Consider the following 10070-nt stretch of genomic DNA (forward strand, 5'->3'; position numbering starts at 1 on the left):
GCTGCATCTGTCTTTTTAAGATGTCTGTGTCAAAGACAGCATTTGGCAGCTGCATGGAATCATTAAATGACAGATATTGATAATTATTGTGTTTTGGATTTGACCCTCTCTTTCCCCTTGTTGTTGTAATCACCTGTGGGGTACCCCAGGGCTCCTGCATCTCTCCGACTCTTTTTAATATTTACATCATGCCACTCCTGATGCTCCTCGTCGACATGGGTGTCCGATATACTAACTATGCTGATGATACCCAGGTCGTTCCGGAGCTCTCAGGTTCCCACACACAGGACTCCCTGGCTATCAATACATTTGCAATGCCATCCAGGCTTGGATGGCAGCCAATTCTCTTGTGCTAAACACAGACAAGACCAAACTCTTGATTGTTGCTTCAGGACATAAGCTAAAAAATCTGGCCACTGACTACCAAAGCTTTACCATTGCTGATAGCAAAATCACTGTGGGCAAGAGTGTGAAGACGCTAGGCGTTGTGCTCGACGCTCAGTTCAAAATGAAACACCAGGTTGCACACACTCGGGCTTGTTGAGGAATATTTAACAAATTACTCAATCGCATTCACCCATTTATCTCTCTCAGCAATAGCTCCTTGTTGGCCCTGGCCTTGATAAATTCTCACTTGGACTTCTGTAACAGCTTGCTGCATGGCAGCTCCAAGGCCAACATCACGTCCTTCCTGGTTATACAAAATTGTGCAGTGCATGTGTTTCATCGCCTTAGCCATCGCGATCACATCTCCGTTGCTAGGAGGAACCTCCACTGGCTTCCGGTCAAACATTGCATCACCCACAAGCTGCTAACTGTTACTCATAAATGCAGATACCTTGAGGGACCCTCATACCTCTCTGACCGCCTTAGGGAGTATTAGGCCTCTCTAACCCTTCAGTCACAGGATCAATCCCTGTTCCTACAGCCCCAGTTCAAGTTGGCAAAATTCGGAGGCACAAGCTTTGATGTTATGGCCCCCTCAGCCTGAAATGCCCTCCGACCTGACATGAGAACGATTAAGGCTCTCAATGTGTTAAAAAATAAAACAAGACACAACTCTTTAATATAGCACCAGGCTGCACTTTCTAGCAAGTCTTTTAGTGCATATGCAGCTGCCATAATCTCCTGATGCATTACCATGATGTTGAATAAATGTGCCTTGAGCTTCCCAGTCTCCAGGCACATCACCATCTCCTTACACCACCATTGACACAAGGAGTCCCTGCTCCGGCATGGCCCTCTTCAACAGACCTGCATCCCCTAACTCTTCTTCATCTCTTCCTCCTCCTAAAAGGAGAGCTCTCCCATCTCTGGCAACACCTGCTGAGGGTGGCTGGTACTATAACCCACAACATCCTTACCATTCTTCTCTAAAAGATAGCAACGTCTCTCATCCTCTGAGTAGTGAATATCCTCTTTCTGCTCCAACTCTCTCTCCAAGTGGGATGCCTTGTCTGCTTCATGATTTTAATTCCTTCCTATACACACTCAAAAGGAACATAATAAACAGAGACACTGGACTAGGGAAAACTAATCGGTTCACATGAGACTCACAACGAAAATTGTGAAGCATTCTCAGACAAGCAAAGTAAGGTGTCTTAAACACAGGAAGGAGTCTCTGGTTCACTGCAAACGGGATGTTTTTGTAGGTTTCACAAACAAGTGGTCATATTTAAGAGAACAGTTTTTAATAAAAAAGGTGTAAAAAAGAAAATATATGGGGAAGAAATGGAAGAAGCCATTCAAGGCTTAGCAGTGCATACACTGAACTGAATTTAGAATAACGGTTTTTGAATACTAAATTAAAGATATTTAGCAAAATGTTTGCGATTTTGGTTTTTTGGGTGGTACACAGTGGAAAGGGAAGAGGGTTCACTTTTAATGAAGGAAGGAGCGTCTGGGTAAAAAAGGAAAGAGAACAAACTTGGCCTAATAAAGACATAAGCAGACTAATGGGAGCGAATAAAGATCAATAGGCAGGACAGTTTCCTAACCTCGCAAGAAAAGACCACGAAGGCCAACCAAAACATCTCTGAACAACACATTGTGGGTCTGCCACGCATCCTACTCTTGCAGTCAAACAAAACTCACCACAGGAAAGGGAGTTGGTTCTTCACTAGGGCCACTGAACCTCCCCAGAAACTGTAGAACTGTGATTGGTCAGCTGAATCGAAGTCAAACCCACCCTGCATTGGGCTTCGAGTCACAAGATCAGCAAGACTTAAGTTTGCCCATCCTTAACAACTGATGCAGCCTGCTGACCCATTGATCACCACCAAAATAGGTTGCTATTTTGAGGACTTTCACAGCAAGCAGATACTAATTGAACATACAATGAAAGTATTATTTTCATTTAACTTACAGGAAGGTTTCTCTGCTTCAAGCTTTAAAAAACCTGCACCACAGAGTTTTTTTCTTGTAAGGATTATAATAGAAATATTCATTATTGTCAGAAAATGATCAGTGAGTTCATTTGATTCTCTACTGTTGCTTTTGTATATATTTGCTACTACATTAATGTATACGCTGTATATGTTGTCTTTAACTATGCCAATGTAAATCTTTAACCTTCGGGTTTGCTGTGCAATATAGATCAATAAAACAAAACAAAACAAACAAACACATGATATGCATATATACTTACAATATTTAAGAACCGGTAAGCACTAGTAGGTTATTTGAAACTATTTAGTACTTATATAAGTACTTTTCGCCCAGTACATTCAATGTACAGTGATACTAGTTACTTCCAATCATCCACAATATAATAAATCACATGAATTATATGACAATTATATAAAATGCATGGCTTTTGCTAAAAAACGAATCTTTCATCTGTAGTGTGAAAAGCAGGTCTTGGCTGGTGTAGAGCGCATTCGATCATTTGTGGGCGCCATATCATGGTCCTAGTTATATTTCGAAATATTCTCAAATGTGAAAGATAACAGCGGATATGAAGATTGATCAGTGGCTGTTTATCCAATTTGTAATCCCATCTCCAACCACCAGTGCAACTATTGTACAGGCCCATGTCCCACCATTCCAAATGCCAAAGCCTTGCTTTGTGCTTTTTACATCATTTAGCATTTAGCTCTGGAATGAGCAGCCTGCTGCTGCACCTGATCACCTCCTGGTCTCTTCTGACCCTATTAGTTTATCTAGATGAATATCTGTGCGGGTTTGAACTGTTTCCCTTCCCATCATTCTGCTCTTTCCAAGGCCTCTCAAATTATCTGCTGCAGCACAGCTTCTTATATCACCAGACCCTGCCAAGAAATGCAAATAGCGAAAGGACTCATGCTGTGTCAGTGATGAGAAAGCTGCTTTGTTGAACCTTTGGCCTCTTCAGTTTTTTGGTTATCTTTTTCCTCGTCCCTGTGTGTAATGTGGCCTTGTTCCGTTTGCTGTATATCTGAGCCTAATGAAAATGACAGATTCAACAGAGCTACCTCTCCCTTTCATTTTCAGGCATTAAATTGGCTGTCAGGGGGCCCAGTGGACTCCAGAGTGGACGCAATTTATAGGGCATTGTGAAAAAGGTGTTCCCTCAGATTTATTTGTATAGGTGGTATTCCAAAATTGGGCAGAATGCCAAAATACAAAAGAAAAAAAGACTTGCTTCAACAGATTGCACGAATAGCTCTTCCGAGAGACAGCCAGTTTGAACACCATCAGCAATGCAGCACATTTTTCTGATAGACAGCACCCCTTTGCCTTCTCTCCACATCACCTTTAAGGGATCTCTTCTGTGTTCTGCCCATAAAATGTATGTTTGCCTACATAAAATGTAAGAGTTGACTGTGATGTCACGTGCCAATCAAGCACCATCTCCCTTTTGCCAACCCACTAGAAGGTTCCAGAGAGCACGTGTTCAGCCGGCACCTTTGACAATGATTCAAGGCAGCAGAAAACGGATGCACAAAGAAAATGAACAATGGAGCACTTTGAGCAACAACGTTTTTCACATTGCTCTGATCTCATCTTCTTTTCAAAACAGCTTTAATTATACACGTGCATTTTCTTCTGCATTTTCCAAACAAATTGCACAGTCTGTGCTTGCCCCTCATTTAGTGTGCCAATATGTGCCAATGATCTGCACCAATGTTCTGAACCAAAGAGCTATGGACCAAGTTGCCTTGAACATTAGTAAGGGGATAGGTTAGTAGGTTAGTGGTGTTAGTAATTAAGTATATTGTTAGTCTTATATTTCATTGTAATTTAGTCCATATTACCATGGTGTGGTGTCCAAATGATAACATCAGCCTTTATGTACAGCCTTTATGTAATGCCAAATTCAAACCCCCCTTTTGCCTTGTATGTTTTCTACGCACTCCCAATGCTGACGCACACCAGGCCCAGCAGAGAATCTCACACCTCATGCTGTCAGGGTTTCAGTTCTTGCTAAAATGGTGTCCTAGCTGAAATTGTAGGTCTCATGTTCCCTACAGGCCTCTCTCTCTCTTGTCACTCACAGTCTTTGCTAATTAAAGACAATGGGCCTCATTACGACCTTGGCGGAGGACCATGGCGCTATTGGCACCATGGTCCATGGCGCTAAGTTCCCAACTCCGCCATGGTGGATGGCGGACTTACCGCCCCATTCCGACCTTGGCGGGGCGGTAAGTCCCCAATCCCCATTTACCCTTCCCCATTCCCATTTTTGCCCCATAGGGCATAATGGGAGTGGGGAAGGCGTTAATTACGCCACCGTAAATTACGGTGGCGTAATTAACATCAAGGTCCCTTAGCGCCATGGATTTTAACACCTGCTAAAAGCAGGTGTTAAATCCGCCATGGCGCTAAGGGATCTCGTACTCAGGCGGTAAGGGTCGGCGCTGTTTACGCTGCCGTAAACCCCTTACCGCCTGGGTCGTAATGAGGCCCAATGGGAGTTATTTTCCAAGTGAGGTGGATCAGTAAAAGAGGTGGAAGACACTGTCTTCACCAGTTTTACTGAGCTGCCTAATTTTTGTGCATTTGAAAGGCAGAGATGGAGAGCCGGCAGACATAATGAGTCTGCATATAATTGCCACTCCAGCTTACAAATGTGGGTGCATTAACACCAACAAAGTTTTTTTAGTTTTCATATGCTGGCTATAATGCAATGGATTCCTTGGAAATTTGCAGGAATTTTCCACCTGGATGCCGCCAGCAATTCCAATTTTCCATTAGCGTGGTGGTGATTTTGCCTATGTTTAACTCCAACTTTCCATGGCATAGTGACAATGAGGAAATGTGCACTTAGGGGACGTTTGCACAAAAATGCACATGGTGGCAGTCCCCTTCATTCAATTAATGTGGGGTCATCAAACATGACCCCCAATGATAGGTAGTCGACCAGCTTGAGCAGGAGTGGGAGCAAATAAAGTACCGAAAGGTAATCCTCTCAGGATAATCATACATTAAAAAAAGAAACATAATGTAATTTGAAGAAAAATTATCTAATTGCCAATGATGAATGGCTATATGGATATTGTGCTACCCTATGAATAACTAAAAACAATTTAGACCAAAAATTCAAATAAGATTTAAATGCTATAGAAAATCCATATATTCATTCAGCCCCTGCCCATAACCCCACCTTTTTAGCTGCAAAACCTACAGCACAAGGGTGCGTGCAAATGGCAAAAGACACGAGGTAGAACAAAAAACCCATTAACAAAACAACAATTGCAACTGATGCTAGTAGCAGTAATTCCCATGTTGTGGACGGTACTGACCAGTCACTGTACCGCAGGTCTTTGTTTAAGGCCTTAGTGAAGTTTGGTATAGTCTTCTGACGTGGGAGTCATCACCTAATTTTGGCTTTGAAATGCTGATAAGCAATGGCGAACAATGGGTTAGTAGTGGGCTCCAAGCACTCTTATAGGGACAGATGATGCTCCTCCCTCTACAATCTGCATGAATGTCAGTGTCTTTCTTCATCATGTTTACACCTTGAGAATGCTCAGTCAGAGGTTCCAAATGTCTTTAGTCTGTTGATGCTGGATTGCTCTAACACTTTTTGACACATTTACCTGAGCCTTCAATAAAACATGACTTCATTGCCATATTATAAATATATATATATTTTTTTTACTAGCTTCGCATGCTAATTCCTACAAAAAAAAATGATTACAAAACAGTATATTTATATTTTATACTTTTTACATTGTCTACGCCATGGAACCTACACACATTCCACATTTCAGGTTTGTAGCATGTTGGGAAGTATGCTGAAAATTTCAAACAGGCACACACACATATGCAAGCATTGCAGACCACTTAAAATAAAAAGCTAAACAAACATTTTAAAAATACATATTTTAGACTTTTTACATTGTCTACACAATGGAACCTACCCACATGCCAAATGTCAGGTTTTTTAGCATGTTGGGAGGTATGCTGAACATTTTGAACAGACACACGCACATATCCACAAGTTTCCACCAAAAAGAAATAGACAAAGGTATATTTATATGTTATACTTGTTTTCATTGTCTACACCATGGAACCTACCCAACTGCCAAATTTCAGGTTTGTAGCATGTTGGGAAGTATGCTAAACATTTCTACAGACACACACACATATCCATGCATTGCAGACAGCTTAAAAAAATATTTTTTAAACATTTGAAAATGTACATTTCATACTTTTTACATTGTCTACACCATGGAGCCTACACACATGCCAAATTTCAAGTTTGTAGCACGTTGGGAAGTATGCTGAATATTTCAAACGGACACAGACACATATCCACAAATTTCCCTTTTATATGTAGAGAGGTTCTACTGCTTATAGTGTGAACCTAGGTCAAGAGCAGTGGAGCTCTTTACAAACGAGATTGTGACAAAATTGTGCTTGGCATTTTGTCCAGTAATGCAGTACTATTAGTGGAGAGAGAGAAGGATTACTATTCCTCTGTCAGGTATTATTGAAAGAGACACATGTTTAGTGTTTTTCAGAACTGGAGGATGGTAGGGATTTTTTGAGCCTCTACCCGGATTAAGTTACAGATCTTTGCAATATCATAGTCATGTTACATCCAGCCAGTGTTGTAACAGGTGTTATCATCACCTAATCTTTTCATGATCCCTCAACATCACCACAAGTCAATAGCTTAGGTGTAGGCCAACAACACTTGTTACAGCCCTCCCTCTTTTGACTTTAATGCCACTTTATCACCCAGAGTGAGTTGAACAATGTGACAAAGTGATTGATGCTCTGCAGGAGTACGGGGATAGGTAGTGGTTAAACTGGCTTCTGGGGGCAACCTGCTTCACTTCCACAGCCCACAGTTCTGTTTTCTTCAGGCTTTTTCCCCATTGCCATGGGGACACCATCATCATTAACAGTTGCAACTGCAGCCCCTCGATTGACATTGGGATTTCCCCCACTCTTAACTGTGCCACATTGAAACAGGGGATTGTTGACATTATTTTGGGTTGTTTTTTGGTGAGTTTGTTGAGGTATTTCGTGGTACAGTGGTGAGCCCTAAATACACAAGGCCGCCTGATATTATTCTTATACCGGGACCATAAACAGTTAATCAAAACCAGGCCGGGTAGGCTCTAACTCATAATTTCATTTTCTTCTGTATTTTATTTACAATACCACGTTATGCCCTTTTAGCGGTATCTTAGAACACACTTACCAGGCAATCTGAATACTGACATTCATATAAACAGCCACTGAGAAAAACCCAATTCACACTAACCAACTTTGTAATTTTCTTTACCTCAAGAGACGAGACCACATAATAAGCACTCTGAAATTAATTCAACTTTCTCTTTGATCTTTATAGAAAATTAGGGTAATACAAAATATCAACAGCACATGCAATGCTCAGTGTTTTCACATACCATTTTCTGTGACTCAACAATTTAAATTAAACATTTGCGAATACAATTCATCTGCAGTAGCTTTCCCTGTGATAAATGAGCTCTTCCCAAAATGGGCATTACGCACCTTTTCTGTGTTGCATTTCAGATATGTGGTCATCTACAGACCTTGAAAGATAGCATTCACTTTGCACAGTTTACATGGAATGAGCAACACCAGAAATATCTGTCTACGTTTAAAGTTGTGACCATAACTTTCTTGGCTGTAACTGTTTAAAAATATACTCTTCGGAGCCCTCGCATAAAACCCACATTTGTTAAATTTATTGACAACATTCGACAAACAACATGCTCCTCAAATAAACTGGAACTCACCCAAGATTGCACTTAGTACTGTTTGCCCCGGACTGCAAAACTCCTTATCTGTTTTTCTTCTCACTCGTCAAAGCAGGAGCTTCCCCAAGGATGGTGAGTGCTCGAAATCAGAGGCAAGAGAGACAGTACACCAGCTAGCCTGAGAGAGAGAGAGACAGCCTACTCAGACAGCTCATCTTTAAAACTTCTGACGGTCACCTCCCCTAAATGTATGTCTGCTTGCATGCTGTGATACATGTCATTTATAATATGCCTATATACAAGTGTTTCAAGGCGCAACGAGGCAAGGGGGGGGACAGAGGGAAGACAGAGACAATGATCTTACTAGGCCAGGTGACATTGAGATCGCATAAGTGCAAGAAAGGGGGCAAGGGGCAAGTGCAGGGGAAAGGAGAGGAGGGTGCAGTGCAGTACATAGGATAACAGTAAACTAAATAAAGACCATAAATAAAAATAAAAAGTGCAGCCAGCTGGTGGCATGTGCATGGGTAAGGGCAGACATCAAGGTGTCAAGTGCTGGTAGGGGCTCTATGGATTCAGAAACAGTCCCCAAGTGCAGAGGTTGCCAGGGGGGCAGTGCTGGTGTGCAACTGGCTGGGAGGAGACCGTGGCCCAAGATCAGAGGGTAGCCAGGTAACCAGTGCAGTTTCAGTTTCAGCCAGGAATTCAGCAGGGGAGATGAGGAGAGAAAGCAAAAGCAAAGAGGAAGGTCTTGAGGTGCTTCCGGAACTTGAGATGGTTCTCCTCAAGTTGCAGAGTGGCAGGGAGGCTGTACCAGAGGGAGGCCCCAGCAGAAGAAATTGATCTACCACCAACTCGCTGCTTGAAGAAGCGACTGACCCTGAGGTAGTGGGAGGCGGATGAGCGAAGAGCTCAAGAAGGAAGATATTTAGGAAGAGAGAGTTGAAGGTATTGAGGCCCCAGGCCCCAGAAGACCTTGTGGACAATGCAGAGGCTTTTGAACTTAATCCTTGCCGTCACTGGGAGCCAGTGCAGAGATTTCAGTCCTGGAGGGATACCATCCCTGGGCTTGAGGCCAAGGACAAGTCTTAGAGTCCTGTTTTGGATGAGTTGCAGACATGGACGTTATTTCACCAAATGCCAGGGGTAGCGGAAGTGACATCACATGACCCTTGACCCCCTGGTGACATCACAGGAAGTGATGTCATTAGACCCCACCCCAAAGGGATATCGTGGGATGCGATGAAACACGACCTTTCACCCGTTGACAAAACAGGAAGTGCTATCACATAGCATTGTACACTACAAAAAATATGGTAACGATATCGCCATAATGTGATATACATTTCATACAAGACTGGATCTCCATATGTATTGTTAAGATCAGTGTATATAGGCCCATATCACCAAATAACTGTGAATGCAAGCAGACGTCCATGACCAAATGATAATGATGTGTTATTATAAGCGCTTTATATTAAGTGCTTTATATAGAAAAAATATACACCCAATATCACCCAAACTGTGTTGGTACTCATTTATCGACCTCAGAAGGATGAAAGGCTGAGTTGAGTCTTTTAAGAACAGACTAAATCAGTGACTCACCCCCTGAAGTGTGCCTGAAATAAACCTTTAATGAGTCTAGCAATTATTGTATAGAATTCCCAGGCCCCAGAAGACCTTGTGGACAATGCAGAGGGTTTTGAACTTAATCCTTGCCGTCACTGGGAGCCAGTGCAGAGATTTCAGTCCTGGAGGGATACCATCCCTGGGCTTGAGGCCAAGGACAAGTCTAAGAGTCCTGTTTTGGATGAGTTGCAGACATTGGCGTCATTTCACCAAATGCCAGGGGTAGCGGAAGTGACATCACACGACCCTTGACCCCCTGGTGACATCACACGAAGTGATGTC

The 10070-nt window shown here is 42.4% G+C and overlaps 1 long non-coding RNA gene across 1 annotated transcript in view; it reads right to left on the reverse strand.

Moving 5' to 3' along the window:
* LOC138568924 (uncharacterized) overlaps nt 1-8332 on the reverse strand; it is a 28067-nt gene extending 19735 nt beyond the window's left edge. The window contains exon 1 of the long non-coding RNA XR_011303002.1: nt 8199-8332. This is a non-coding gene — a long non-coding RNA (uncharacterized lncRNA). The remainder of the gene's footprint in view (nt 1-8198) is intronic.
* Nucleotides 8333-10070: the final 1738 nt, after the last annotated feature.

Source organism: Ambystoma mexicanum, chromosome 2q (assembly GCF_040938575.1).
Source record: "Ambystoma mexicanum isolate Mex_15411 chromosome 2q, UKY_AmexF1_1, whole genome shotgun sequence".
Taxonomy (NCBI): Eukaryota; Metazoa; Chordata; class Amphibia; order Caudata; family Ambystomatidae; genus Ambystoma; species Ambystoma mexicanum.